General features: G+C 49.6%; 1 pseudogene; it reads left to right on the top strand.

Annotated features, from left to right (window-relative positions):
* The first annotated feature begins 22,518 nt into the window (after positions 1–22,518).
* Positions 22,519–23,474, top strand: LOC136112890 (olfactory receptor 14A16-like; annotated as a pseudogene).
* Positions 23,475–25,982: the final 2,508 nt, after the last annotated feature.

Below are 25,982 nucleotides of genomic sequence, written 5' to 3'. Positions count from 1 at the left end.
GGAACAAGGAGGCCATGATGTCCCTGTGCTGTAAGGACAAGGTGTCTCCTCACAGGCATCAGTGGTGGAGAAAATAGCCATCACTAAGGGGAGAAGGAGCTCACGTCTGTTGGGGGCTTTCAGCCTTTTTATCTCCCTTTATCATCTCCATGATAGTATGTTCTATTGTGTGGCATCACCTGCACCTCCTTCCCTGCAGGCTGGAGACATGGAGACATCCAGCCTGCTACCCCATCTTGCTCTTGCCTGAGCATCTTCCTTCCTTTGCTGAGGTCTCTCCATCCTCCCCAGCTGTTCCTTGAAGCACAAAGCCTTGGGCTGATGCAGACTCCCTCTGGGTGACCTGCTCCACCACAGCACTGCCCTTCACACTGCCCGTCACACCAGTGCTGAATCGAATGGGATGAGATCTCCAGTTGTCTGGGTGGCCCATGCTCCTCCTAGTGCAGCTGCCTTGTTCATCATCAGTGTGCACCCCTGGCTTGTGTAGTGCCCCTGTAGGGCCCAGGCCCTTCTCCTCAGCATCACCCCTCAATGCATCAGGTCCTGGTCTGTCCTGATGGATGGGGCTATTCTCCTGCCCTGATACAGAACTCCCACTTGTCCTTGTAAAACTTCAGAGTTTTCTGAAGGGTGAATCCCAAAGTTTCTCCAAGTCTGTACTCTCCCTGGACTGAAGCTTCATTTGGTCAGCTGTTAATGTTTTCACACAGACAGCCTATCCTGATGAGGGTGTCCCTCCCAAGATAACAGCATGAGGAGTGGCACGGCTCTACAAATGCCACTTCCTGGAGAAAATGTGGAGTCTTAGAGGTCTGGTACTCACAATGCCAGAGATCTGGACTCTGAGGGGAAGTAGCCCTTTATGTGAGGGAGAAGCAGGAATGTGTTAAGCTCTATCTAAGGATAGACGAGGAGTCATCTGAGAGCTGAGGAGTCAGCATGAGAGGGCAAAACAACATGGGCAATGCTGTGGTGGGTGGACGTCTGCTACGGACCCACTGGGTAGGAAATGGAAGTAGATGAGGCCTTATTCAGACAAATGAAAGAAACCTCATGTTTGCAGGCCACTGTCCTCATGGTAGACCTAAATTCTCCAAATATTTGCTGAAGGTGCAAGACAGGAAAGCCCAAGCAATGCAGGAGGTTTTTGGACCTCATTGGCAACATCTTCCTGACATGGATGACTGAGGACTCAGTGAGGTGAGATGCCCAGGGGGACTTCACACTTACAAACAAGGCAGATGTATCAAGATCTGGTCTCCCTAGTTTAAGAAGGAAAGGAAATTACTGGAGGGATTCCAGCTGTGGGCTACAAAGATGATAAGGGGTCTGGAGAATCTTTCTTGTGAGGAAAGACTGAGAGAGCTGGGTCTGTTCAGCCTGGAGAAGCTGAGAGGGGATATTATCAGTGCTCTTAAATATCTCCAGGGTGGATGTCAAGAGGATGAGGCCAGACTCTTTGAGTGGTGCCCAAGGACAGGATGACGGGCAACAGGCACAGACTGAAGCACAGGAGGTTCCATCTGAATATGAGGAAAAACTTCTTTACTTAGAGGGTGACAGAGCACTGGAACAGATGGCCGAGAGAGGTTGTGGATTCTCCTTTTCTGAAAGTATTCAAAACTGGCCTGGATGCATTCCTGTGCAACCTATTCTAGGTGAACCTGCTTTAGCAGCTGGGTTGGACTACATGATCTCCAGAGGTGCCAAGCACTCTGTGATTCTGCGATGCTGTGAAGATCTGATCAGGGATGTAACAGTTAGGGAAGAGAAAGTAGAGCTGAGGCTCCTGAAAGCATGAAACAAGGCCAAGAGCAGGATTTCAGGAGAGCAGGCTTTGTCCTGCTGAGGGACCTTATTGGAAGAATCCTATTGAATACAACCCTGCAGAGAGGAGGGTGCAGAGAACCATTGGATGGTCATGGATCTCCTCTTCAAGCTCCGGAATGGTCCATCCTGACATGCAGGAAGTAAAGCAAAGTTGGCAGGAGGCTTGCATGGATGAGAAAGGAGCTCCTGACTAAAATGAAGCTTGAAAATGAAGCACAGAGAAGGGTGAAGCTGGCTGCCTTCGAGCCTCAATGGTTCTGTGCTTCTGCTCTAGAATTAGACATCTGCATGTGTTAGCAGTTGTCTGAGCACAGGGGAACTAGAGGAAGGAGGGGATTCTTGGGCCAGCTCTGGGATGGACTGAGGACCCAAGGCCAGCTCCTGGAGGGAACACTCAGGCACCACCATCACATACACCACAATCATAGAATCACAAAATCCTTTCTGTTGGACGGGACCTTTAAAGCACATCTAGTCCAACTCCCCTCCAATTAAAAGGGAAATCTTTCACCACACCAGGTTACTTCAAAGCCCCATCCAGTCTGAGACTGAACATGGCCAGTAGTGGGACATACACAGCTTCCCTGGCCAATCTATTCCAAAGTCTGTCATCATACAAAACTTCTTCCTTATGTCCAGTCTAATCCTCTCCTCTTTCAGTTTGGATCCATTCCCTTTGTTCTGTCAGTGCAGGCCTTGGTAAAATGTAGAATGTTCTTTGACCAGAGACATGTTTCAGGTGTCAGACCAGGGTCAGTCAGCACACTGTCCGAAGTACTCTTTGCTCTGAACCAGCTCATAAAAGGCAGCATGTTTGCATTCATTAGACCTTTCTCTTGGGACGTGTGCTGGCAGAAGCAGAGAAGTGTCTGCAGGGGAAATTAGTGATTTGCGCATCAAAGCCTTTGTTCTAGCCCCACACTAACATCTAGCACCAGCAAATCCTGCACAAATTGTGAAGAGGCATGACCTGGAAACACAGGTATGACCTGGAAACACAAACACAACCTGGAAATGCAGGCAACAGGAGTCTGAGACGTGAGTGTGGAGAAACACCCAGAGCAGGAGGAGGGTGTACAGTGCCCACAGGCTTCTCCTGGTGGCCAGAGGGCAGTGAGTAGCAAAACTGCCTCCAGCCGTGCAGGGGTGGCCGCTCTCACAGACCAAGGAAAGGGTGAAGTCCAGGTCCAAACTCAAGACATTTGAGAACATCCACTGTGCCTCCGGCATCCCCGGGGTAGAGACATCTCACCTGAGGTTCAAGCGCCTTTGGCTTCCATATTTCAGTTTGAGACTCCAGAGCTTAATAGCAAATATTTAAATATGTTCATTTATCTGTTTAAGATCTAGAGGGATGCAGAAGATCAGGGAAAAAGAATATTTACAAATTGGAAAAGGATTCCTGAAAGTTTCCTTTGCAAAGAAAGGGCAAAGGCCAGTCAAGCCTGGATGAACATGGAAACTGTTCAGAGTCCAGACCAACACATGCAGATGCTGAAGGCTGTTTCCCTTCCCTGCAGTAGCTGAGCTGCATGGAAAAGCCTGTTCCAAATAGCTGAGGAGAGAACAGCACAAGGAGTGACTCTGTCCTGGGCAAGGCAGCTCTGCTCCACTCCCCTCCATTGCCCTGGTGCTCAGCCCAGGCTGCTCTGCTCAGCTGCGTGTTTGCTCTGATCTGATGGGGTAATTGGTAACCAGGGGAGCTCTGCTTCTCTTCCTTCTTGCAATAGCAACTGAAGGTCCTCTGCTTTCCTCACGGAAGATGAGAAGTGGTCAAACAGGTTGGGAGCAGGAATGGCAGAGCCAGAAGGGCTCCATGTCAGGGAGGGAGGTTTCCCTGCCTGATGAGGCTCAAATGAGCAGGTTGAAAAAATGTGTTTAAGAACCAGAGACAGAGTCATCAAAGGAAACCTTGTATATGGTGTCTAGGACAGACCATCCAAGCAGGGTAGACTATTGATGAAGCCTCTTCCTCCAGCTGCAGGAGGCATTGTGCTCACAGTCCCTTGTCCCACTGGGGGTGCAGGCACTGTGCAGGCGCGGGTGGCCGCAATCCCCACTCCTTTCTTTTTCCTTCTCCTGGTGGCCCTGTGAGTCCAGGACATTGGAGCTGCTCTGTGGACAGGATGGGGATCAGGTAGGTGGGCAGGCAAGGGCAAGCACCCAGCCCTGACAGCACCCACGGCACCTGGCAGTGACAGTGGGGCTGGTACTGTGGTGGGGCAGGGCTGGGAGAACATGAGGCTGGGTTGGGCCAGGTGAACCGTGGCAGCTGCACAGGTAGACGGTGGGAAATGCCCCACAGGGAGGCCAAGTGGGCTGCAGCTGTTGTGGGGACATTTTCCAGGTGAACGGTGGGGCCAGGATGAACGCTGCCAGGAGAGAAACTGTCCCTAGAGCCACCCTGCCCTGGGGCAGCCTTCCCCAGCCTGCATGTTGGAGCTGGAGCAGTACCACAGGGCCAGGCAAGAACCTGCGGGAACGCTTCATCCTTGGGCTGGTCACAGCCGTGCTCGGGGCTGTGACTGCAGCTTCCCAGCTGGATCCCAATTTTCAGCCTCAGGGATGTTGATCCTTGGGAGATGTTTGCTCAGGAAAACAGGAGCACTCCTGCTCTTGCCCTGCAGTGATCTCCTTGGGTGAACCCAGGTCCCCATGGGACACACAGCCCAGAGAGCAGATGGGACAGCACTGGTGCAGCCTCTCGCTGGTCAGTGGGCTCTTCTCCATGAGACATGGGAATGATAATTTTTTTCCTCCAGTGCTTTTGTGTGTGCTTATTTTGTGCACAGTAGAGATCTCCCAGTAAGAAATGCCTGAGGGACCATTTGTTTTTCCATCTGGTCCTTAAGAGTTGTTGCACATGGCCTGGAAACAGTATTTTGAGAGCTGCCAGGTGTCAGCAAACAGGTCACCCCAGCCCCTCTGGCAGCTTTGGAAATCTCCACCCATGCCTGGGTCCCAATGTCACCACTTGACCCTCTCCAAGTCACTGCAAGTCACTGAAAAAGACGTAGATGACAAGATCTAATAGAAATGTGCTTGATTACAGCTGTGCCTGTACTCGATGGCCACCCGACTTCTTGTCCAGAAGCCTCATGGCAATCGCCCAGGTCCATCACTTTAATGTTCTGTCCATATGAAATTTAACTTACTGTTGTCTTGACTGATGCTCAGACATGCAGAAGAGCAGACAGGGAATGGGTCAGGCCCAGTGATGTGCCCCAGGACATTCTGCCTTGCAAAGCTCTTTCCCAGCCTCTCTGACCCTGCACTGTTTCCAGTGTCTGCTGCAAAGCCAGCAGGTGTGTTGGGCTTGAGTTGAGAGCTTGTGTGTAATCTCCAGGGAGTCCTTTCTCCTGGAAGCTCCTTGCATGGTTTGTTTTACACCAGCATGGTTCAGGCACCCAGTAACTGCACAGTGCTCCTGAGTGGAAGGGAGAGACAAGTGCCATGGAGCGATCCTGTGGTTGAACTGCATTTCCTGCCATTCAGATCTGAAGTACATTGAAATATTTCATGGGAGCTTTTCTGTTCTTTCTGTTTGCAGACATGGCTGGACATGATGCACACCCAGCTTCCCAGCCGGGTTCCAGGGCTGACACTTGGGACCATCGCATGGGTATGTGTCATGGTCCACTCAGTGATGGACTCGTGATGGTTCATTTACCTTGATCTCAGAGTGCAAAATTAAGGCAACCAAAAAACCAAGGGGTTATAATTCAATCAAACAGTGTTGCTTTATCATTTTGCCTGTAAAGTGGCACACGATAGAGAGTAAGAAAAAGAAAAGGGAAAAGAAACGGGGAGAGTAAAAGTAAAGATGGGAAGTGAGGATGCATTTACCACCAGTAGAGCTTCAGAGGTGTCCCTCTGGTCTCCAGTCCCATAAAGTCCTGCCGTTCCTCTGTCATGGGTCGGGATCCTCTTGTGGGAAGACCTCAACAGTGTCTATTTGGGAATCATCTCTTACGCTTCTTCACCCCCCCTCACTCCCATTGTTTGAGGCCAGTTTCTGCCTTGATTTTGCAACCCAGGCTTGTACTGCACAGGCTCAAAAGATTCACACTTTCTTTTGCCAGCACTTACGTGTCCAGCATTCAGGGGCTTTCTCTGGTCCATGGGGTGACCTCAGGACTCTTGGCAAGCTTCTGGGCATGCTCCTTTTTGTTGGCCATTGTTTGGGGGAGCAGGTGGGGGACACATTTGACTGAGGCTGCAGTTGAGAACACATATTCTGAACGGCAGCTATTGTCCCTGGGTCAAAGAGACCCTCACAACAATCATTTCAGGAGGTGGGTGCTGGTTTGGCTGAAGCAGCAGGGAAAGTCCATACAGCACCCATTGTAAGCAGCAGCCCCCCCATATCAGAGAAACCAGTGCAACACAATGATTCTTCCTCAGGCCTCTCTCCAAGTCATTGTCCATGTGTTCCTTCTGTCAGGGCCTCAGTTCTCTCAGTTCCTCATGGCGATGTTCAGGCAAATACTGCTCCATCTTCAGACCGACTCTTACATTATGTCAGGGCTTTTTACTTCCTTTGAGAGCTGCCACCTCAAAGTGCAAATGTGAGTGAGGCATCTCTTGTGGATGTGAGAATATAGACCTACATCATGCCACGTCATCACATGATCCCCTGGTACATTCTGCTATTCAGTTATGACTGTGTGTATCACAGTGTATGATGGAAACTCCAGTTGAGAGTTCAGTTGCAGGTGTGGGTACAGGGAGGGCTTTTCCAGCTCCTCAGCTGGATCTTGTGCTGCAGTTCACCTGATGTCGCAGGGGTGAGTAGTCAGCCTTGACTAACTTCACAGAGTAAGCACTTGTTTTCAGAATTTTATTTGTGAAGAATTTAACTTTATACTTTCTGTTAAGGTACTCAAAGAGCAGAGAATAAAGCAAAAAGTGGAAAGTCTTCCCAGTGGTCTCAGAAGTCCTCAAGGAAATCCTGAAGAAATTGGACAAAGTAGAACACAGTGGATATATATCATTGTGGCAGTACATTCTCCCCCTCCACCCCCCCCACCCCTGCTGAGAACTTATGTGGTAGCTGCATGTGTGCACAGCCTCCCCTTCCTTCAATGGGGCAGCTGATGGCTCTTATTGTGAGACCCAGGCCAGAGTCGTTAGGAGGGAGAGGAGGAGGCACACCTAGCCACAGCAGGGGGGTGCAGAGAGGCCGCAAAGCTTCTAGGCTGCCCACAGCCATATCTGACCAGACTATAAAATGGGACTTCCCGGCGACGACCTTTTGTGGTCTTCTCGGAGCTGTGGGTCTGTATGCCAGAAGCCTTCCCCTAGGCAGGATCGCTGCCTAAGATAACCTTCCTGGATTGGGACAGCCTCGCCGCCTCGTTTGGGTGAGTGATAACTTACTAGATATATCTTTGTATTTTCCTTGCTGGACCATCGAGTGTATTCCATGCTTAAATATAAGCACGTGTATTTTCCTTGTTTATACGGCAAGCATACTTTCCTTGCCAGACTCAAGCAAGCGTATATCCTTAATATAATTCCTCACTAGACACGTGAGTGTATTTTTCCTGGAGTCAGCAATGTCTCTGGCATTGTTTATTGTGTGTGCATGCACGCTATGGATCTCCATTATACTTATTTTGCTGTACCCCAAAATATCTCCTCAAGTTGATATCCAAACTTGTATTTTATGTTACCAGAGAGCTAACTGATTGTATAAACCCCATTTCTAATTGGTTGTTTTCCCGGGCTTCCCCGGACAGAATAAAAGCCTGTTTTGGACCGCCTAAAACTAATTTCGGGGTCCCTCCATGATGATTGCTCTTAGGCAGAAGACTTGGGAAGCTTAAGTTTTAGATGCGTGTATGGACAAGCTGCAGCCTACACAGCAGGAAGAGATCAATCAGAGCAGAGTTTGCCTGGGCTGCAGGCATGCACATGCCAGGAGCAGAGCAGCCTCACCTTCCCAGCCTGGTCCGGTCCCGCTGTTCTCCTTGATGTTTGAGGACTCAGTGACACCTCAGGGCCAGGGCCACGTGAAGGCTGGAAAGCCAGCTTGAGGCTGGACACCAAACTTGAAGGTAGCTAAAAAAGAAGAGCTATGAATTCACAGAATCACAGAATGTTAGGGTTTGGAAGGCACCTCGAAAGATCATCCAGTCCAATCCCCCTGCCAGAGCAGGAACACCTAGATGAGGTCACACAGGAAGGCATCCAGGCAGGTCTTGAATGCCTCCAGAGTAGGAGACTCCACAACCTTCCTGGGCAGCCTGGGCCAGGCTCTATCACCCTCACTGAGAAGAAGTTTTTTCTCAAATTTTAGTGGTACCTTTTGTGTTCCAGTTTGTACCCATTACCCCTTGTCCTATCATTGGTTGTCACTGAGAAGAGCCTGGCTCCATCCTAGTGACATTCACTCTTTATATATCTGTAAACACTAATGAGGTCACCCCTCAGTCTCCTCTTCTCCAAGCTAAAGAGACCCAGCTCCCTCAGCCTTTCCTCACATGGGAGATGCTCCGCTCCCTTAATCATCTTTGTTGCCCTGCGCTGGACTCTCTCCAGCAGTTCCCTGTCCTTCTTGAACTGAGGGGCCCAGAACTGGACACAATATTCCAGGTGTGGTCTCACCAGGGCAGAGTAGAGGGGAGGGAGAACCTCTCTCGACCTACTAACCACCCCCCTTCTAATACACCCAAGGATGCCATTGGCCTTCCTGGCCACAAGGGCCCAGTGCTGGCTCATGGTCATCCTGCTGTTCACCAGGACCCCCAGGTCCCTTTCCCCTACACTGCTCTCTAATAGGTCATTCCCCAACTTACACTGGAACCTGGGGTTGTTCCTGCCCAGATTCAAGACTCTACACTTGCCCTTGTTCTATTTCATTAAATTTTCCCCTCCCCAACTCTCCAGCCTGTCCAGGTCTCTGGATGGCAGCACAGCCTTTTGGCGTGTTAGCCACTCCTCCCAGCTTGGTGTCATCAGCAAACTTGCTGACAGTCACTCTATTCCCTCGTCCAAATCATTGATGAATATATTGAATAATACAGGCCCCAGTACTGACCCATGGGGCACTGCACTGGATCCAGGCCTCAACTGGACTCTGCCCCATTCACCATGACTGTCTGGCTTCTTCCCTTCAGCCAGTTCACAGTCCACCTCACTACCCGGTCATCCAGACCGCACTCCCTCAGTTTAGCTGTGAGGATGCTGTGGGAGACTGTGTCAAATGCCTTACTCAAGTTAAGGTAAGATCACGTCCACTTCTCTGTCATCATCCATCCATCTTGTTATGTCCTCATAAAAGTCAATGAGGTTGGTCAAGCATGACTTCCCCTTGGTGAGGCCATGTTGACTGCCCCTAATGACCTTCTTATCCCTAATATGCCTTGAGATGGTACCAAGGATAAGTCATTCCATCAGTTTCCCAGGGATGAGGCTGACCGGTCTATAGATACCCAGGTCCTTCTTCTTGCCCTTTTTGAAGACTGGAGTGACATTTGCTTTCCTCCAGTCCTCAGGCACCTCTCCTGTTTCCCAAGACTTGGCAAAGTCTTTAGGGAAGTTTGCAGTCTACCTGGTGCCCGGATCAAGGATATTGCTAGAGAGCTCCCCAAACTGGTGCACCTGACAGACTACTACCCGCTACCGGTCTTCCAGACAGATGGGGAGGAAGCTGCTTCCCGTAATCTGAGGGGAATGAAGAAAGATTTCAAGGCCTTGGGAAGGATGGTGGAGGACTCTGGGGCTCACGTGATCTTCGCTCCTTCCATCTTCGAAGGATGATGTGGGTGGAACAGGAAAATTCAGACTGTAAATGATTGGCTCCAAGGCTGGCGCTACAGGCAGGGCTTTGGATTTTTTGATAATGGCTGGTTTTAAAAGACTCCAGTCCGGACGGTGTTACACGGGAAAGGTTTATCTCGCAGGGGCAAAAGGAGGCTGGGACAGGAATTATCAGAGCTCATTTGGAGAGCTTTAAACTAGGTTCAAAGGGGGATGGGGTTGAAGCTGGGCTTGTCCCAGTGGGGCAGCATTGTAGAACTGATGAGGACCGGGTGGCCTCCTGTACCCTTAGGGGGAAATTAGTGTGCTCGGCTTGCTCCCTGAACTGCCTGTACACCAATGTGCGCAGCATGGGGAATAAGCAAGAAGAGTTAGAATTCTGTGTTCGATCAGAAGGTTACGATCTAGTGGCAATTACAGAAACATGGTGGGACAGTTCACATGACTGGAATGTGGTCATGGATGGCTATGTCCTTTTCAGGAAAGACAGGCCAGCCAGGCGTGATGGTGGAGTTGCTCTTATGTGAGAGAGCAACTGCAATGTACTAAATTCTGCCCAGGAGCGGATGAGGAACGAGTTGAGAGTGTATGGGTCAGGATCAAGGGGCAGGCTGGCAGGGGTGATACGGTTGTAGGTGTCTATTGCAGGCCACCAGATCAGGGTGAAGAAGTTGATGAGGCCTTCTATGGGCAGCTGAGAGTGGCCTCACAGTCACAGGCCCTGGTTGTTGTGGGGGATTTTAACTTCCCTGATGTTTGTTGGAAGGACCATTCAGCCAGCCAGCCACAGTCCAGGAGGTTCCTCCAGTGCCTTGACGATAACTTTCTCATGCAAATGGTGGAGGAACCGATCAGGAGAGGAGCGCTGCTGGATCTCGTCCTCACTAACAAGGAGGGTCTGGTTGAAGCAGTAAAGGTTGAGGGCTGCCTTGGTTGCAGTGACCACGAGATGGTGGAGTTCAGCATCTTCTGTGGTAGGACCAGGGCAATAAGTAGAATTGCAACCCTGGACTGTAGCAGGGCTAACTTTGGCCTTTTCAAGCAATTGCTGGGGGAAATCCCATGGGCAAGACTGCTTGAAGGAAAACAGGCCCAAGGTAGCTGGGTGGCATTCAGGAATTGCTTCTTCCAAGCTCAGGATCAGAGCATCCCCACATGCAGGAAGTCAAGGAAGGGAGCCAGGAGACCTGCGTGGTTAAATAGGGATCTGTTGAGTATGCTCAAGCAGAAGAGGAGAGTTTACAGGTCATGGAAGCAGGGGCTGGCCACTTGGGAGGAATATAAGGCTGCTGTTAGAGGTTGTAGGAAGGCAGCTAGGATAGCCAAGGCCTCCTTAGAATTAAACCTGGAGAAAGGGGTCAAGGACAGCAAAAATCGCTTTTTCAAATACATAGCAGATAAAACTAATACCAGAGGCAATGTAGGCCCACTGAAGAATCGAGTGGGTGCCCTGGTGACAGAAGATACAGAGAAGGCAGAATTACTGAATGCCTTCTTTGTCTCTGTCTACTCTGCCGGAGGCTGTCCTGAGGAGCTCTGTACCCCTGAGACCCCGGATGAAGCCAGGTCAATGGAGGAGTTTCTTTTAGTCGATGAGGACTGAGTTAGGGAGCAATTAAGTAGTATGGACATCCATAAATCCATGGGTCCAGATGAGATGCACCCACGCGTGCTGAGGGAGCTGGCTGAAGTCATTGCTAGACCGCTCTCCATCATCTTTGCCAAGTCTTGGGAAATGGGAGAGATGCCCGAGGATTGGAGGAAAGCAAATGTCACTCCAGTCTTCAAAAAGGGCAAGAAGGAGGACCCGGGTAATTATAGAGCGGTCAGCCTCACCTCCGTCCCTGGGAAAGTAATGGAACGGCTTGTCCTTGGTGCCATCTTAAGACATATCAAGGATAAGAAGGTTATTAGGGGCAGTCAGCATGGCTTCACCAAGGGTAAGTCATGCTTGACCAACCTCATAGCCTTTTATGAGAATGTAACAAGGTGGATGGATGATGGCAGAGCGCTGGATGTGGTCTACCTTGACTTCAGTAAAGCCTTTGACACAGTCTCCCATAGCATCCTAGTTGCTAAGTTGAGGAGGTGTGGTCTGGAAAATAGAGGAGTGAGGTGGATTGCAAACTGGTTTATGGAGAGAAGCCAGAGAGTGGTGGTCAATGGTGCGGAGTCCAGTTGGAGGCCAGTATCTAGTGGAGTGCCTCAGGGGTCAGTACTGGGGCCAATATTATTCAATATATTCATTAACGATTTAGACAAGGGAATTGAGTGGGGGTCCTGGTGGACAACAGGATGACCATGAGTCAGCACTGGGCCCTTGTGGCCAGGAAGGCCAATGGCATCCTGGGGTGTATTAGAAGGGGTGTGGTTAGTAGTTCGAGAGAGGTCCTCCTTCCCCTCTGCTCCACCCTGGTGAGACCCCATCTGGAATACTGTGTTGAGTTCTGGGCCCCTCAGTTCAAGAAGGACAGGGAACTGCTGGAGAGGGTCCAGCGTAGGGCAACCAAGATGATTAAGGGAGTGGAGCATCTCCCTTATGAAGAAAGGCTGAGGGAGCTGAGTCTCTCTAGTTTGGAGAAGAGGAAACTAAGGGGGGACCTTATTAATGTCTATAAGTATATAAAAGGTGAGTGCCATGAGGATGGAGCCAGGCTCTTCTCAATGGCAAACAATGATAGGACAAGGGGTAATGGGATCAAGCTGGAACACAAGAGGTTCCACTTAAATTTGAGAAAAAACTTCTCAATGAGGGTGACGGAGCACTGGAACAGGCTGCCCAGGGGGGTTGTGGAGTCTCCTTCCCTGGAGACATTCAAAGCCCACATGGACATGTTCCTGTGTGACCTCATCTAGGTGTTTCTGCTCTGGCAGGGGGATTGGACTAGATGATCTTCTGAGGTCCCTGCCAATCCCAAACATACTGTGATACTGTGAAGATGATGGAGAGTGGTCCAGCAATGACCTCAGCCAGCTCCCTCAGCATCCGCGGGTGCATCCCATCCGGACCCATGGATTTATGGATGTCCAGATTGCCCAACTGCTCCCTAACCCAGTCCTCATCAACCCAGGCAAACTTCTCCATTGTCCTGCCTTCCTCTGGGGCCTCAGCGGTACAGGGCTCCTCAGGACAGCTTCTGGCAGAGTAGACAAAGGCGGCATTCAGTAACTCTGCCTTCTCTGTATCTTCTGTCACCAGGGCACCCACCTCATTCATCAGTGGGCCTACATTGCCTCTGGTGTTAGTTTTATCCGTCACGTATTTGAAAAAGCTCTTCCTGTTGCTCTTGACCCGTCTCGCCAGGTGTAATTCTAAGGAGGCCTTAGCTTTCCTAGTTGCCTCCCTACACCCTCTGACAACAGCCTTATATTCTCCCCACGTGGCCAGCCCCTCCTTCCATGATCTATAAACTCTTCTCTTCCACCTGAGCTTACACAGCAGCTCCCTGTTTAACCACGCAGGTCTCCTGGCTCCCTTCCTTGATTTCTTACGTGTCGGGATGCTCTAATCTTGTGCCCGGTAGAAACAGTACAACCAACTATCTTTGGCCCCTTTACCTTCAAGCAGCCTTGCCCATGGGATTTCCCCAGCAATCACCTGAAAAGGCCAAAGCTTTCCCTGCTAAAGTCCAGGGCTGCAATTCTGCTTGCTATCCTGCTCCTAGCACATGAGATCCTGAACTCCACCATCTCATGGTCACTGAAACCAAGGCAGCCCTCAACCTTTATTGCTTCAACCAGACCCTCTTTGTTAGTGAGGATGAGGTCCAGCAGTGCACCTCTTCTAGTCGGCTCCTCCACCATTTGCATCACAAGTTATCGTCAAGGCACTGGAGGAACCTCCTAGACTGTGGCTGGCCGGCCGAGTAGTCCTTCCAACAAACATCAGGGAAGTTAAAATCCCCCACCACAACCAGGGCCTGTGATTGCGAGGCTGCTCCCAGCTGTCTGTAGAGGCCTCATCAACTTCCTCACCCTGATCTGGTGGCCTGTAATAGACACCCACAACAGTATCACCCTTGACAGCCTGCCCCTTAACTTTCACCCACGGACTCTCAACTCGCTCCTCAGCCGTGCCTGCACAATACTCAATACATTGCAGTTGCTCTCTCACATAAAGAACAACTCCATCACCACGCCTGGCTGTCCTGTCTTCCCTGAAAAGGACATAGCCATCCATGACCACATTCCAGTCATGTGAGCTGTCCCACCATGTCTCTGTAATTGCCACCAGATCATAATCTGCCCTAACACAGGTTTCTAACTCCTCCTGCTTATTCCCCATGCTGCACACATTGGTGTACAGGCATTTCAGAGAGCAAGCTGAGGACATGGGGGACCTCCCAGCCCTCATGAGCTCTAGAGTGATGCCCCACTGATGCAAGCCTAGCTACAGCCCCATCCCCCTTCAAATCTAGTTTAAAGCTCTCCAAATGAGCCCTGCTCATTCCTGTCCCAGCATCCTTTTGCCCCTGCGAGATAAACCTTTCCCACATATCACTGTTTGGATTGGTGTCTTGTAAAACCAGCCGCTATCAAAGCACCCAAAGCCCTGCCTATAGCACCAGTCCTGCACCAAATTGTTTAGGGACTGGATTTTTCTATTGCCTCCCACATCATCACCCAAAACAGGAAGGAGGGAAGAGAAAATCACTTGAGCCCCACATTCTTTTACCATCCGTCCCAAGGCCTTGAAATCTTTTTTCATTCCCATCAGACTGCGGGATGCAGCTTCCTCCCCATCTGTCTGGAAGATCAGCAGTGGGCAGTAGTTCGTCGGGTGCACCAGGTTGGGGAGCATCCTGGTGATGTCCCTGATCCAGGCTCCATGTAGACTGCACACTTCCCCACGATGAGGGTCAACTCTGCAGATTGAGCCCTCCGTCCCTCTCAGAAGGAAATTGCCTACTACAATTACCCTTCTTTTTTTCTTATCTGAGGCGGTCTTGAGGCGTGGGGTCAACTACCTCTTTCTATGTGATCTCGTAGGTGGGCCTTGCACCACGTCGTCACCTACCTCCTCTTCAAGATCCAGGGCCTCAAACCTATTACGGAGGGGCAGCTGGGGAAGCAAAACAGGTAGGGAGGGGGGTTTCCCACGGCCCAAAACTGGAAGTCACTTCCAACCCTCATCATCTTTTCTGTCCCCTACCTCTGCTCAACAGTGACAGGGCAAGGGCTGTCTCAGGTCTTCTCCCTCTGCCAGACAAGGCAAGAGGTTCATCACATTTTGGGGGGTATCCCCCTGGAGCCTCTCTGGGTGTTACCAGGGAGTTACTCCACCAGTCAATTTCCTTTTCACACTCCCTGATGGTCTTCAGCATCTCAATCTCCTCCTTAAGCTTTGCAACCATGTAGAGCAGATCTTGCACCTGCTCACACCTCACACAGGTGGGATTCAGTCTTGGGTGATTCAGCTGTCTGTTTCTAGTTGTGTTTTAGATAACTTGGTGGTAGTTTTCCTCTTCTTTTGGGGGACTGTGGGCTCTTCACTGCCACTTGTCTCCCTGCGTCATTCTTGTATTCCTCTTGGGTAGCCTGCTCCTTCTTCCAAAGGTTATAAATTCTCTTTTTATTCCCATGTTCCAGCCACAGCTCTCTATTCAGCCATGCCATTCCTCTTTCCCACCACCTTGTCTTTTGGCACGTGGGGACAGCCTGCTGCTACGCCTCTAAGAAATCCTTCTTGAAAAGCGACCAGCCTTCCTGAACTGCTTTGTCTTTCAGGACTACCTCCCAAGGGACTCTGCCAACCAGCCTCCTAAAAAGGCCAAAGTCTGCCCTTTGGAAATCCAAAGCAGCAGTTCTGCTGAACAACCTCCTTACTTCTCCAAGAACAGATAACAGCTTCTAAAGAGTTTATAAACATCCAATGCAGCACTCCAGTTGTGGGAGTCATCTCACCATGTTTCTATGATGACAACAATATATTTCAGCTCCTCCTCCTTGTTGCTCATGCTGCCTGCATTTGTATACATGCACTTCAGCTGGGCGATTGATCCCACAACCTTTTTCCAGTAAGAAGACCTAATGACCATTCTCATGTGCTTCCATGGTTTCTAACACATCTATAACCCTTGTGTTTTTCTACGACATGGCTCTCAATCCCCTATCTCCTCTGGGACTACAGACCAAAAGGCCTCACTAGCATGCCTTCCCTCAACTGCTGTCCTTGGGTATGCCTCTTCACACTGGATTTTGTCCCCTTCCACCTGCAAATCTACTTTAAAACTCTTTCCATGAGCCATGCTAATTCCTGCCCCAGGATCCCTTTCCCCCTTCGAGAGAGGTGTATCCTATTTGTTTCCAGCAGGCCAGGTGTCATGTAAACCAACCCACAATCAAAAAACCCAAAATTCTGCCAGTGACACCAATCCTGTAGACAGGTATTGATCTGGTGGGTCTTCCTGCATCTTTCCTCATTGTACCCTGAAACTGAGGGGACAGAGGAGAACACTACTTGTGCTCCTGATCCCTTAACCAGTTGTCCCAAGGCCCTGAAGCCCCTCTTGATTGTCTTTGGATTTCCCACTGCAGTCTCATCACTGTGTACCTGAAAAATTAGTAGTGGGTAATAATCTGAGGTCCTAACCAGGACATGAAATTTTCTTTTATGTCTTTAACCCTGGCCCCAGGGAAGCAGCAGCCTTCCCTAAGAAGTGGGTCTGGTCTGCATATTGAGCCTTCTGTTCCGTATAGAAGGATGTCTCCTATGACCACAACTTACCTTTTTTCCCTTACAGCAGCTGTTTTGATGGAAGGTGCAGGCTGACTTCTTCTCTGTGGCACCTCCAACTTACTTGAAACACCTTCCTCAATATTGTTGGTTCCACTTGCAAGGCCTCATACCTATTTTGCAAGGGAACCTGGGAAGGTGGGGTAGTCACAGCAGAGACCTTCCTCCTTCTACACTGGGCAGGAACATACTGCCAAGGTATCTATCCCTTGAGTCACTACGTTCCACCACGCAGAGAGAGGGTAGTGAGTCCTCTGTACCATGTGCCCTGTCCGTCTGCTGTGCCTGTCCCAGGGAAGGTCGGATGTGACTCCACTGGTCTGTCTCACTCTTGAATACTTCTCAACCTCCTTACCTCCTCCTGGAGCTTTGTCACTAAGTGGAGGAGTTCCTCTCCTTGGGCACAGCTCCCACAGCTGTGCTCACTCCTGCCATCCAGTCCTGGTGTAAGATCAGGGCTCACCCTGCAGCCCAGCACCTGGGTGGCAGCCTCCTCTCACCAGATCTTGGTCTGGCCAGTTGCATCACTTGTGGTGGGTGCTGACCTTACAGACACCATGGCTTTCTGCTGGGTGGATACCATTACTCCCTGGTCAAGCTGGCAGAGCTTTCCTGCCCTTCCTGCACGCCCTTCCACATAAACAACCATGCTAACTGCCTTGTCCTGCTCTGTTTGCCCACTCTGTTTACAGCACTCCTGATCACTAGTGCTCCCTGGGCTGCTTTTAATAGGTGTGGTCACTACTGTACTGACAATGTCCAGGTCTTGTCAGTGACTCTTGTGAGAGCTTACAGCTCCTGGCACTACCCTGGAGGTCCCCTGCCTTAGGAAGACCCTGCCTGCACCCAAAATCTGCAGCTTTTGCCACAGATTCAGATATGGTCTCCAGGATTTCCCCTCAGCAACTGACAGACAATTCCAATTAATTCAGAAATAGATATTCCTTCAGCCCCCTCTACTTTTTGCAATTTCTTATGGATGTCAATATGCAACATATTAAATGTCATTCTCTTCACTTTCTGGATCCAAATCAGTCCATATTCTAGCAGCTTTTTTAATACAAGCTCTTCCAATTTCACATTCATCACAGCATTTAGTTTTCTTTTTCAGCTAGTGCAGAAATTCAATTTGAATCAGAGTCTAACAACTTACATTATTTTCTGATCTCAAAATTATTGTGTAACAATAAGAACATAATTAACATGGAGTACTTCATCCCATTCTTGGCCCAACTGCATCTCAGGCCTTTACCTCCTTTGGAGTCTATACCAAGCTACTGCTAGTTTTATTGAGGTGGCTTAAGTGCATCTGCCACGTAAGTCCCATGAATGGGTAAGATTCCCACCTGACACGGACTGTTCTCCTCCAGAGTCCTGCCTCAAATGTCACAGGGGAGTAATTTAGGGTTCTGCTTACTGCAGAACAATGTTTAGATTTCTTCAAAGAGAAGCACAACGTAAAAGAGTTCAGTGCCAGGTTCACTCTATTATTTACTGCATGGGGAAATATGCCAAGACGAATGCTCCTTCTCTCCAGGTGCCTGTATCTATTCACGAACCAAACTTTCAGGTGCCTTCCCTCCCTGATAACTATTCAGAGCAGACTTTCAGAAGACAAAATTCTTAGAAAAATAAAAATTTAATTAGTAGAATAGCAGAAAGGCTGGCTCAAGCTGGGTACCTGCAGAGAGATCTGTCCTTGCATAGAAAACTATAAACTTTTATATCTTTACAGACCATTCACACCATGATTTAGTTCAAAAGCAATATTTCACCAGCATGTCTTTTACTCCCCACTGGATCCTTTTCTTTGGCTCCACGTAGGCCTTTGTTTTGTTCAGTTGTAGACATTGTTTGTGGTCCATATCCTTGAAGGTGCCATTTTGTCTGGATAAATCTTTTCTTGTCAGCAAAATGCAAAATAGGCCTCGCTTCACAGATGTCTGCGATGTCTCTGTGTTAGCCTTGGATCGTTTTTTTTTCCCAGACAGTTCCATTTTTCCCAGCAAAATGCAAGCTAGGCTTTATCTTGCAGGCATTTAGTGTAGTCTGCAGTTGCTTTCAGTAAATATGAGCTTGAAATTTTAGCAAATCTAGTCTACTAAGTAACATCAATCAAAGAGTATATTAAAAATCATACAACCTTATATCTCTAAACAATCCATTACATTTGGTGTGCATCTACTTAAGCTAAATGATTCATATTGAACCTGAATTGGGCTCATCCACTGACCTCTGAGTAGTTAAACCATCACCATATAGCTCACTTATTTAGCAGGCTGTCATATATATAGAATGAAGTAGTTGACTCATACTCAAATTGCATACAGTAAGAAAAGTGTGTATCAGGCTTGTGCACTCATAAGTTACTGGCATTCAGTTGCTGTTCTGCTTCCCTGTGGGTCTCCTGGAATGAGTCCTTGGACTGGCTGTGGCTCAGGCCCTTCCCGCCCCTGGAGCCTGGACCAAACTGCTGCGGGTTTGGCTGGAGGAGGGCATTCAAGCGCATTTGCCTCAAAGCTCAAAGGCCTGGTAGACCTTTCTGGTGGTAATTGAGGCAAAGAGGTCATAAACTACCTCAGAATTATCTACTCCTGCCCTTACTAGGTGCAGCAGTCATCCCACATTCTGTTTCTTCTTTAACTGTTCCTGATGTAGCGTCAGCTCATCTTGGTAGTCACTGCATTGCCTTTCCATTTTCACCTGAACTTTTATAAGGATCATTGCTGTGCTTGAAGGATGTGCTTGAAGACAAGGTGTATCCAGGTACAATGTGAAAATGGTGTATTCCTTGACTATATCACCATGGGTGTGAGTAAAGACCCCAGTGTGATGGACCTGCAGCCGTTGGATGGTGGAGGGACAGACCTTGCTTCTCTGATGGCATCTGATGATTGATGCCTCTGACTGATGGCATCAGCCAATGGCACACAGGCTGCAGATCGCAATCCCTGCAATGCTGTCTGGGATGTCTGTCACACGCCTGCCCTGAATGGGAATTGCTTTTCTGTAAGTCTTCTGCTGTTCCTGCAAGCTACATCTCATGTAGCTCTGTGGGCTGGGATTTAAACACTAAATTGAGTAGGAACTCTTGAGTTCTGTAAGTCAGTGTGGGGCTGAATATGAGGCAACTGCCAATGTAGTCAGTCGTGATCTAGTAAAAACAGTGGGAGAGACACTGAGCTCTCCCTGTGTCACATAATTTGGATCATTCACATGAACACCACTATACACTACCTTGAACATAATGAGTAGGGATAGATTCTGTTGCCCTTAGTTTGGGCATCAACTGCCATTTCAGTTGGCCAAAGGACTTCCCAAGGGCCTCAAAGAGGATGCTCACAGACATTGCCCTGTCTTTATGAATTGTTCCGTTTGAGTCTATAGGTGCCTGCACATACCTTAGACCACCTCACAGGCTGCCCAGGGAGGTTGTGGAGTCTCCTACTCTGGAGACATTCAAAACCCACTTGGACATGTTCCTGTGTGACCTCACCTAGGCGTTCCTGCTCCAGCAGGGGGATTGGACTAGATGACCTTTTGAGGTCCCTTCCAATCCCAAACATACTGTGATACTGTGATATCATGTCACCAGACATTCACACCTGAACAGCACACCCCTGGCCCCAACGTCCATTAATTAGCATGGGGGCTTAGGAAAGGAGCTTACATGCAGGTGTCCATTTTGTGCATACTTGAAAGGCAGCAAGAGAAATCCCATGTCCTGTGGGGATTTTGGCCACCATGGGAGGAAACTGAATGCCCTTTGAGCCCCAGGACTACAAACCCCTCCCTGTACCTCTCTGGGTTTCCTGTCTAAAGATGGGCCAAGAAAAGGTGATTCCTGGACCTAACTCATTTCCAGATAGGGGAAATACCACTACTGAAACTTAGAGTTTCTCCCCAGATAATGGAAGGAACATCAGCAATGACTTCAGCTTGTTCCACAGTATACTATCCTGCAGCCCCAGGGACACCTGGAGGGAGAGCAGAGAGACAGAGAGAGTGTTACCTTGGGCTGTTCCTCTGCTGCTGAGCTGGGCTGGGCTCCTGGGACACAGGGAGCTCATGGCAAGCGGCAGCGCTGCAGAGAGACAGCTCTGCCCAGGAGCAGCTCCTCTGCACACGCAGCAGGGCTGAGGGCTCTGCCTGCAGCACCGAGGGGAGAGGAGCCAGGCACAGAGAGGTTAAAGACAACATGGGGTGGGAGAATGCTGAGAGCTCACTGGAAATGAAATCTTCACAGATACTGTCTGCAAATTTGCATCTGCAAATCACGGTAGGATGTCACAAAGCTGACAAATTGCAGAAACTACGAGATATGTAAGTACAACTTTCAGAGACTCTCTGATATAGAGTAAGAGAACGTGGTGCAGAGCAGACATTGCCTTCTGTACTATCAGAGGGATAGGATATGGTGGTTGCCTTCTCCCTGGGATGGCTGTGTGGGTGTAAATGTTAATGTGAACCCTGGGCTGTCGTTTGCCTATGGAGAGACAAAAGCATCACCTTTGCTGGACCTGTGAGGTTTAGTCTGACCTGTTCTTTTTTCAAACCTGCAAACAGGAAGATGCTCCCAGGCAGTGCCCTGCAAACAGGCAGGTTTCTGTAGGGCCAGAGTGAGGGCACAGAGTTTGGGATGGGGTCTGTGAGCACTGACAGAGTAAATACATGGCACAGGACAACACCTCCCAGGAGGAAAATCTACAGGCAGCAAGGATATAATCTGGGAAGGAGAGGAAAATAAAACCAGCAATGTTGTGGGAGGGAGAGAGAATGCAGAAAACTCCATATGATCCCCTGCAGTGCAGATCCCTCCTGTGAGCAGCCCCCTCGCCTCCTGTCCCACCCAGCAAAGCCTCTGCCCTCAGGGCCGGGGGCTCCAAGGCATGGAGCAGCTCCTGTGCAGCCAGAGCTCCAGTTCCTCTGCAGAGCACAGGGGCTGAGAGCAGCTGCCCGGCAATGTTGGTGTCTGGGAGGTGGCTGCACAGCTGGGGAAGGGTGACGCTGTCTGAGTGCCCGGCTGCCTCTGCCCTGGCCTCTCTCACACCCACCCTCACCGCATTGTCCTTCTGGCTCCCCTGCTCTGGGTCACTGCTGTTGTGATCTTGTTCTTGCTGTCAGGCTCTCTGGGGATGGCAGTTTCAGCTGCAGAGCCACAGCCTGATCTTGTGGGTCCTTTCCTGCAGCTGTGTCCATGGGAACAATTTTCCCAGGTTTTCTAGCACATGTGTAGATATGGTCAAAACAGTCCATGGGGCTGGGGTATGAGGTGACTCTTACTGAGGTGCCATCATTAGGACACTTGGCTATCCACTTGGGACATCCTTCCAACCTGCAGGTTGCCCTCAGCATTGCAGAATTTTCTCATAGCACCTCTGTGTTATCTGAAAGCCCCTTGAAGAACACAAAGCATGTACAACTGAAGTAATACTGTTGGATTTGTGAAGTGAGCTGTGCATGTTCTGGACTAAATGTGGGGTGCTGAGACCTTAGGAAAGGGTGAGACACATAGCGGTCTTAGGTGGATCCCTCTGGTCTCAGCAGTGTCTGGTGATTTTTCAGGATAACATGGCATCAGCCTCCACCTCAAAAAGGTGCCAGCCCAGGGCAGATGGGAGCAAGAGAGAGGGAAAGACCAGCTCCCAGCTCCCCTCACTCTGCACTAAGCCACAGGTATCCTCCTGCCTTCCAGGACTCACTCTGTTCTCCCTGAGCACAGCAGAAATGCTGATGGTTTCTGGCATCCAAGAAAACTCCCCAGGGTGGGAGGGGAAAAGGAGCTGTAAGAAACTCCATACCTCTCAAACACCTTCTGCCATCTCAGTTCCTTTTCTCTGGGAGTGCAGATGGTGACAGGCCCTTCTGCACCAGCTACACCTTCATCTTCAAAGCTGAACCCCAGGACTGTCCCCTGCCCCCCGTTCCCATGACCCCACTGCTGCAGAGCAGGGCTGACTCCTCGGCAGCCAGCGGGCACAGGCCCTGCTCCTCACGGCACCTCCAGCCAGCACCACCCAGGGCTCAGACACAGAGCTGAAGGAAAGTCTTCTGAAAAAGAACAAGGGTGTGTGTAGTAGAGATAGGGTGTATGAGAAATGGCTTTGATTTTACTCAGAGTAGTCTTCCCTAGGTTGTCACTGTCTTTTTCTTCAATGACAGTTCCTAGTCTTCAGAGGGAACAAATGTCCAACAGCAGCTCCATCACCCAGTTCCTCCTCCTGGCATTCACAGACACACAGGAGCTGCAGCTCTTGCACTTCTGGCTCTTCCTGGGCATCTACCTGGCTGCCCTCCTGGGCAACGGCCTCATCATCACCACCATAGCCTGGGACCAGCACCTCCACACCCCCATGTACTTCTTCCTGCTCAGCCTCTCTGTCCTCGATCTGGGCTGTGTCTCCACCACTCTTCCCAAATCTATGGAAAATGCCCTCTGGTACACAAGGGCCATTTCCTACACAGGATGTGCTACACAACTCTTTCTGTTTGTCTTTTTAGCTTCAGCAGAGTATTGTCTCCTCACCATCATGTCCTATGACCGCTACGTTGCCATCCAGAAACCCTGCACTACGGGACCCTCCTGGGCAGCAGAGCTTGTGTCCACATGGCAGCAGCTGCCTGGGCCACTGGGTTTCTCAATGCTCTGCTGCACACGGCCAATACATTTTCACTGCCACTGTGCAAGGGCAATGTCTTGGACCAGTTCTTCTATGAAATGCCCCAGATCCTTAAGCTCTCCTGCTCAGGAGCCTACCTCAAAGAAGTCTGGGTAATTATGGTTAGTATCTTAGCAGGCTCTGGGTGTTTTGTTTTCATTGTGGTGTCCTATGTGCAGATCTTCAGGGCTGTGCTGAGGATCCCCTCTGAGCGGGGACGGCACAAAGCCTTTTCCACCTGCCTCCCTCACCTGGCTGTGGTTTCCCTGTTTGTAAGCACTTCAGTGTTTGCCTATCTGAAACCTCCCTCCATCTCGTCCCCATCCCTGGATCTGGTGATAGCAATTCTCTACTCGGGGGTGCCTCCAGCAGTGAACCCCCTCATCTACAGCATGAGGAACCAAGAGCTCAAGAATGCTATGTGGACACTGACGACTGGATGTTTTTATGAAGCAATGAACTGCATAGCAGTTATAGCATAATTCACTGCAGGCACAGCCTCATTCTTTTGGTGGTGGTGGTGGTGTTTAAGTTGTGATAATACTGTCTTTTTATTATTTATTTATTTACTGTCTACTTTTCTGGTTTGAATAAAGTGCATGTGTGAATTGGGACCTGTGCTCTCTGTATCTTTATACGAAATAATGGCATCTTCAGAGACTTTTGTTTTTTCTGAGATCCTTCCACCAAGGCCTTTTGGTTCTGCAGGGGCAGTTTCTCTGTCATAGATAGAGAGCAAAATAGTCCCAGCATAGCAGCACTGCCACGAAACACCAATGCTTGGTCTTCCAGAACTGTTCTCTTTCCACTTCCACAGTCTCTTTCTGATCCCTTGTGTTGGTGCAAGGCCTGAATGGCCTGGTATCTTGGTCACTGTCCTGCTGTGTGACAGTCCTGTGACTGCTGGCAGGGACAGGCAATGGGCACTTTTGTAACACAGCTAGCTTCCATAACAGTATTTCCATAAGGAAATGTGATTTCCTTAGGGAAATACTTGAAGGCTTTGGTCTTTTTCCAAAGTTTCTCCTCAGAAGAAGCACAAGAACGTGGCATCCAGGTGAAAACACCAGTGTATGTCTAAACAGTGTGGGTGTGCAAGGTTGGGGCACAAAGCAGTGTCTTCTCACAGCCAGGCCTCCTGCAAGAGACCTGAAGGAACAGCCAAGCGGGGTGTGGTCTGTGCCCATGTTCGCTGCTCACCCTCCCGAACTTGCTGCAGGGCAATTACCATGGATCAAACAATAAGAACCACCATTTCCAGCACTGGCCTCTCACCCCAGCTCAGAGAGTTTATTTTTCATTCCATGGAGGCACAATGAATTTGTAGGTCAGAAGTCCATGTTTGCACTGCACAGATGAGTTGTAATCATGCACATTATGTACAAGAGAAGAGATGAACCCAAGTGAGCACAAACACCATCCTTGGGGGTACCATGAAGGCCTGTGGGACTATCGGTGCTTCAAAGTCACTTCATGTTGGGAATAACACCCCATGAAAAACCACCTAAATGCAGTAGTGGCTTGTTCTTTCTTGAACCAAGGTCCCTGTGTCCATTCCTTATGACATGGGACATCTCAGATGAGTACAGAGCAATGCCTGACAAACCTTTCTTTAAGATATGGTTCCCAATATCCTATCTGAACTTTCCTTGGTGTAACTTGAGTCCATTTCCTCTCATCCTATCATTCGCTACTTGGGAGAAGAGACCAATACCCTCCATGCTGCAACCTGCTTTCAGGTAGCTGTAGACAGCCTCCTTTTCTCCAGGCTAAACAGCTCCAGTTCCCTCAGCTGCTCCTCATCAGTCTTGCTCTTCCTTCATCAGCTTTGTTTCCCTTCTCTGAAACTCTTTCCATCATCTCAAGGTCTTTCCTTTGTGAGGGACCCAAAACTGAACACAGGATTCAAGGTAGGGCTTCACCAGTGCCCAGTACAAAGGCACTGTTCTAGTCCTATTTGCCACACTGTTCTGGATGCGTCCCAGGATGCTGTTGGTCTTTTTGGCCACCTGGGCACACACTGGCTCACGTTCAGCTGACTGTCAATCAACACCGCCAGGTCCTTTTCCACCAGGCAGCTTTCCAGCCACTCTTCCCTGAACCTGTAGCATTGGCTGGGGTTGTTGTGACCCAAGTGTAGGACCTGGCACTTGGCTTTGTTAAACCTCCAGATCCCCCTGTATGTCCTTCCTACCCTTCTGCAGATCAACACTCCCACCCAACTTGGTGTCATCTGCAAACTTACTAAGGGTGCACTCAATCACCTCATCCAGATCATTGATAAAGATATTTAATAGAACCGTACCCAATACTGAGCCCTGTGGAACACCACTCACGACCCACTGATAACTGCATTTGACTCTGTTCACAACAACCATTTGGGCCCAGCCATCCAGCCAGTTCTTTAACCAGAGAAGAATACACCCATCCAGGCCATGAGCTGCCAGCTTCTCCAGCAGAATGCTGTGGGATATGGTGTCAAAGGCTTTTTTACTGAAATCTAAGTACACAACCTCCACAGCCTTTCCCTCATCCACTAAGAGGGTCATGTTGTCATAGAAGAAGATCAGATTGGTCAAGCAAGACCTGCTTTTCACAAATGCATGTTGACTGGGCCTGATCGCTTGTTTGTCCTCTATGTGCTGCGTGGTATCACTCAGGATGATCTGCTTTTCGAGGGTTAAGATTGCGGGGTGACAATCAAACCCTGCAGATGTATTGTTAACCTCCTTTCCCCCCCACTTCCCCCTTTTGCCCCTCCCTCTCCCCCCTTCCCACTCCGGGCAGGCGATCAAGAGGGAAAGAAGGACAGAGAGAAGAGAGTTGGAAAAGTTAAAGATGTTTTACTAATGCTACTGATAAGAATAGAGAAAATAAGACAAAATATACAAAACCAATCTTGAAAGTCTCAGCAACTGCAGAGCCAGCACCCAAAGTCCTGGATTAGGCTCTGTAGCCAACCGGAACTGGATTCACTCTCTCACTAGGCC

Source organism: Patagioenas fasciata, chromosome 30 (genome assembly GCF_037038585.1).
Source record: "Patagioenas fasciata isolate bPatFas1 chromosome 30, bPatFas1.hap1, whole genome shotgun sequence".
Lineage (NCBI taxonomy): Eukaryota > Metazoa > Chordata > Aves > Columbiformes > Columbidae > Patagioenas > Patagioenas fasciata.
The sequence above is the reverse complement of the archived record's forward strand: the minus strand, read 5'-3'. Positions and strand labels throughout refer to the sequence as shown.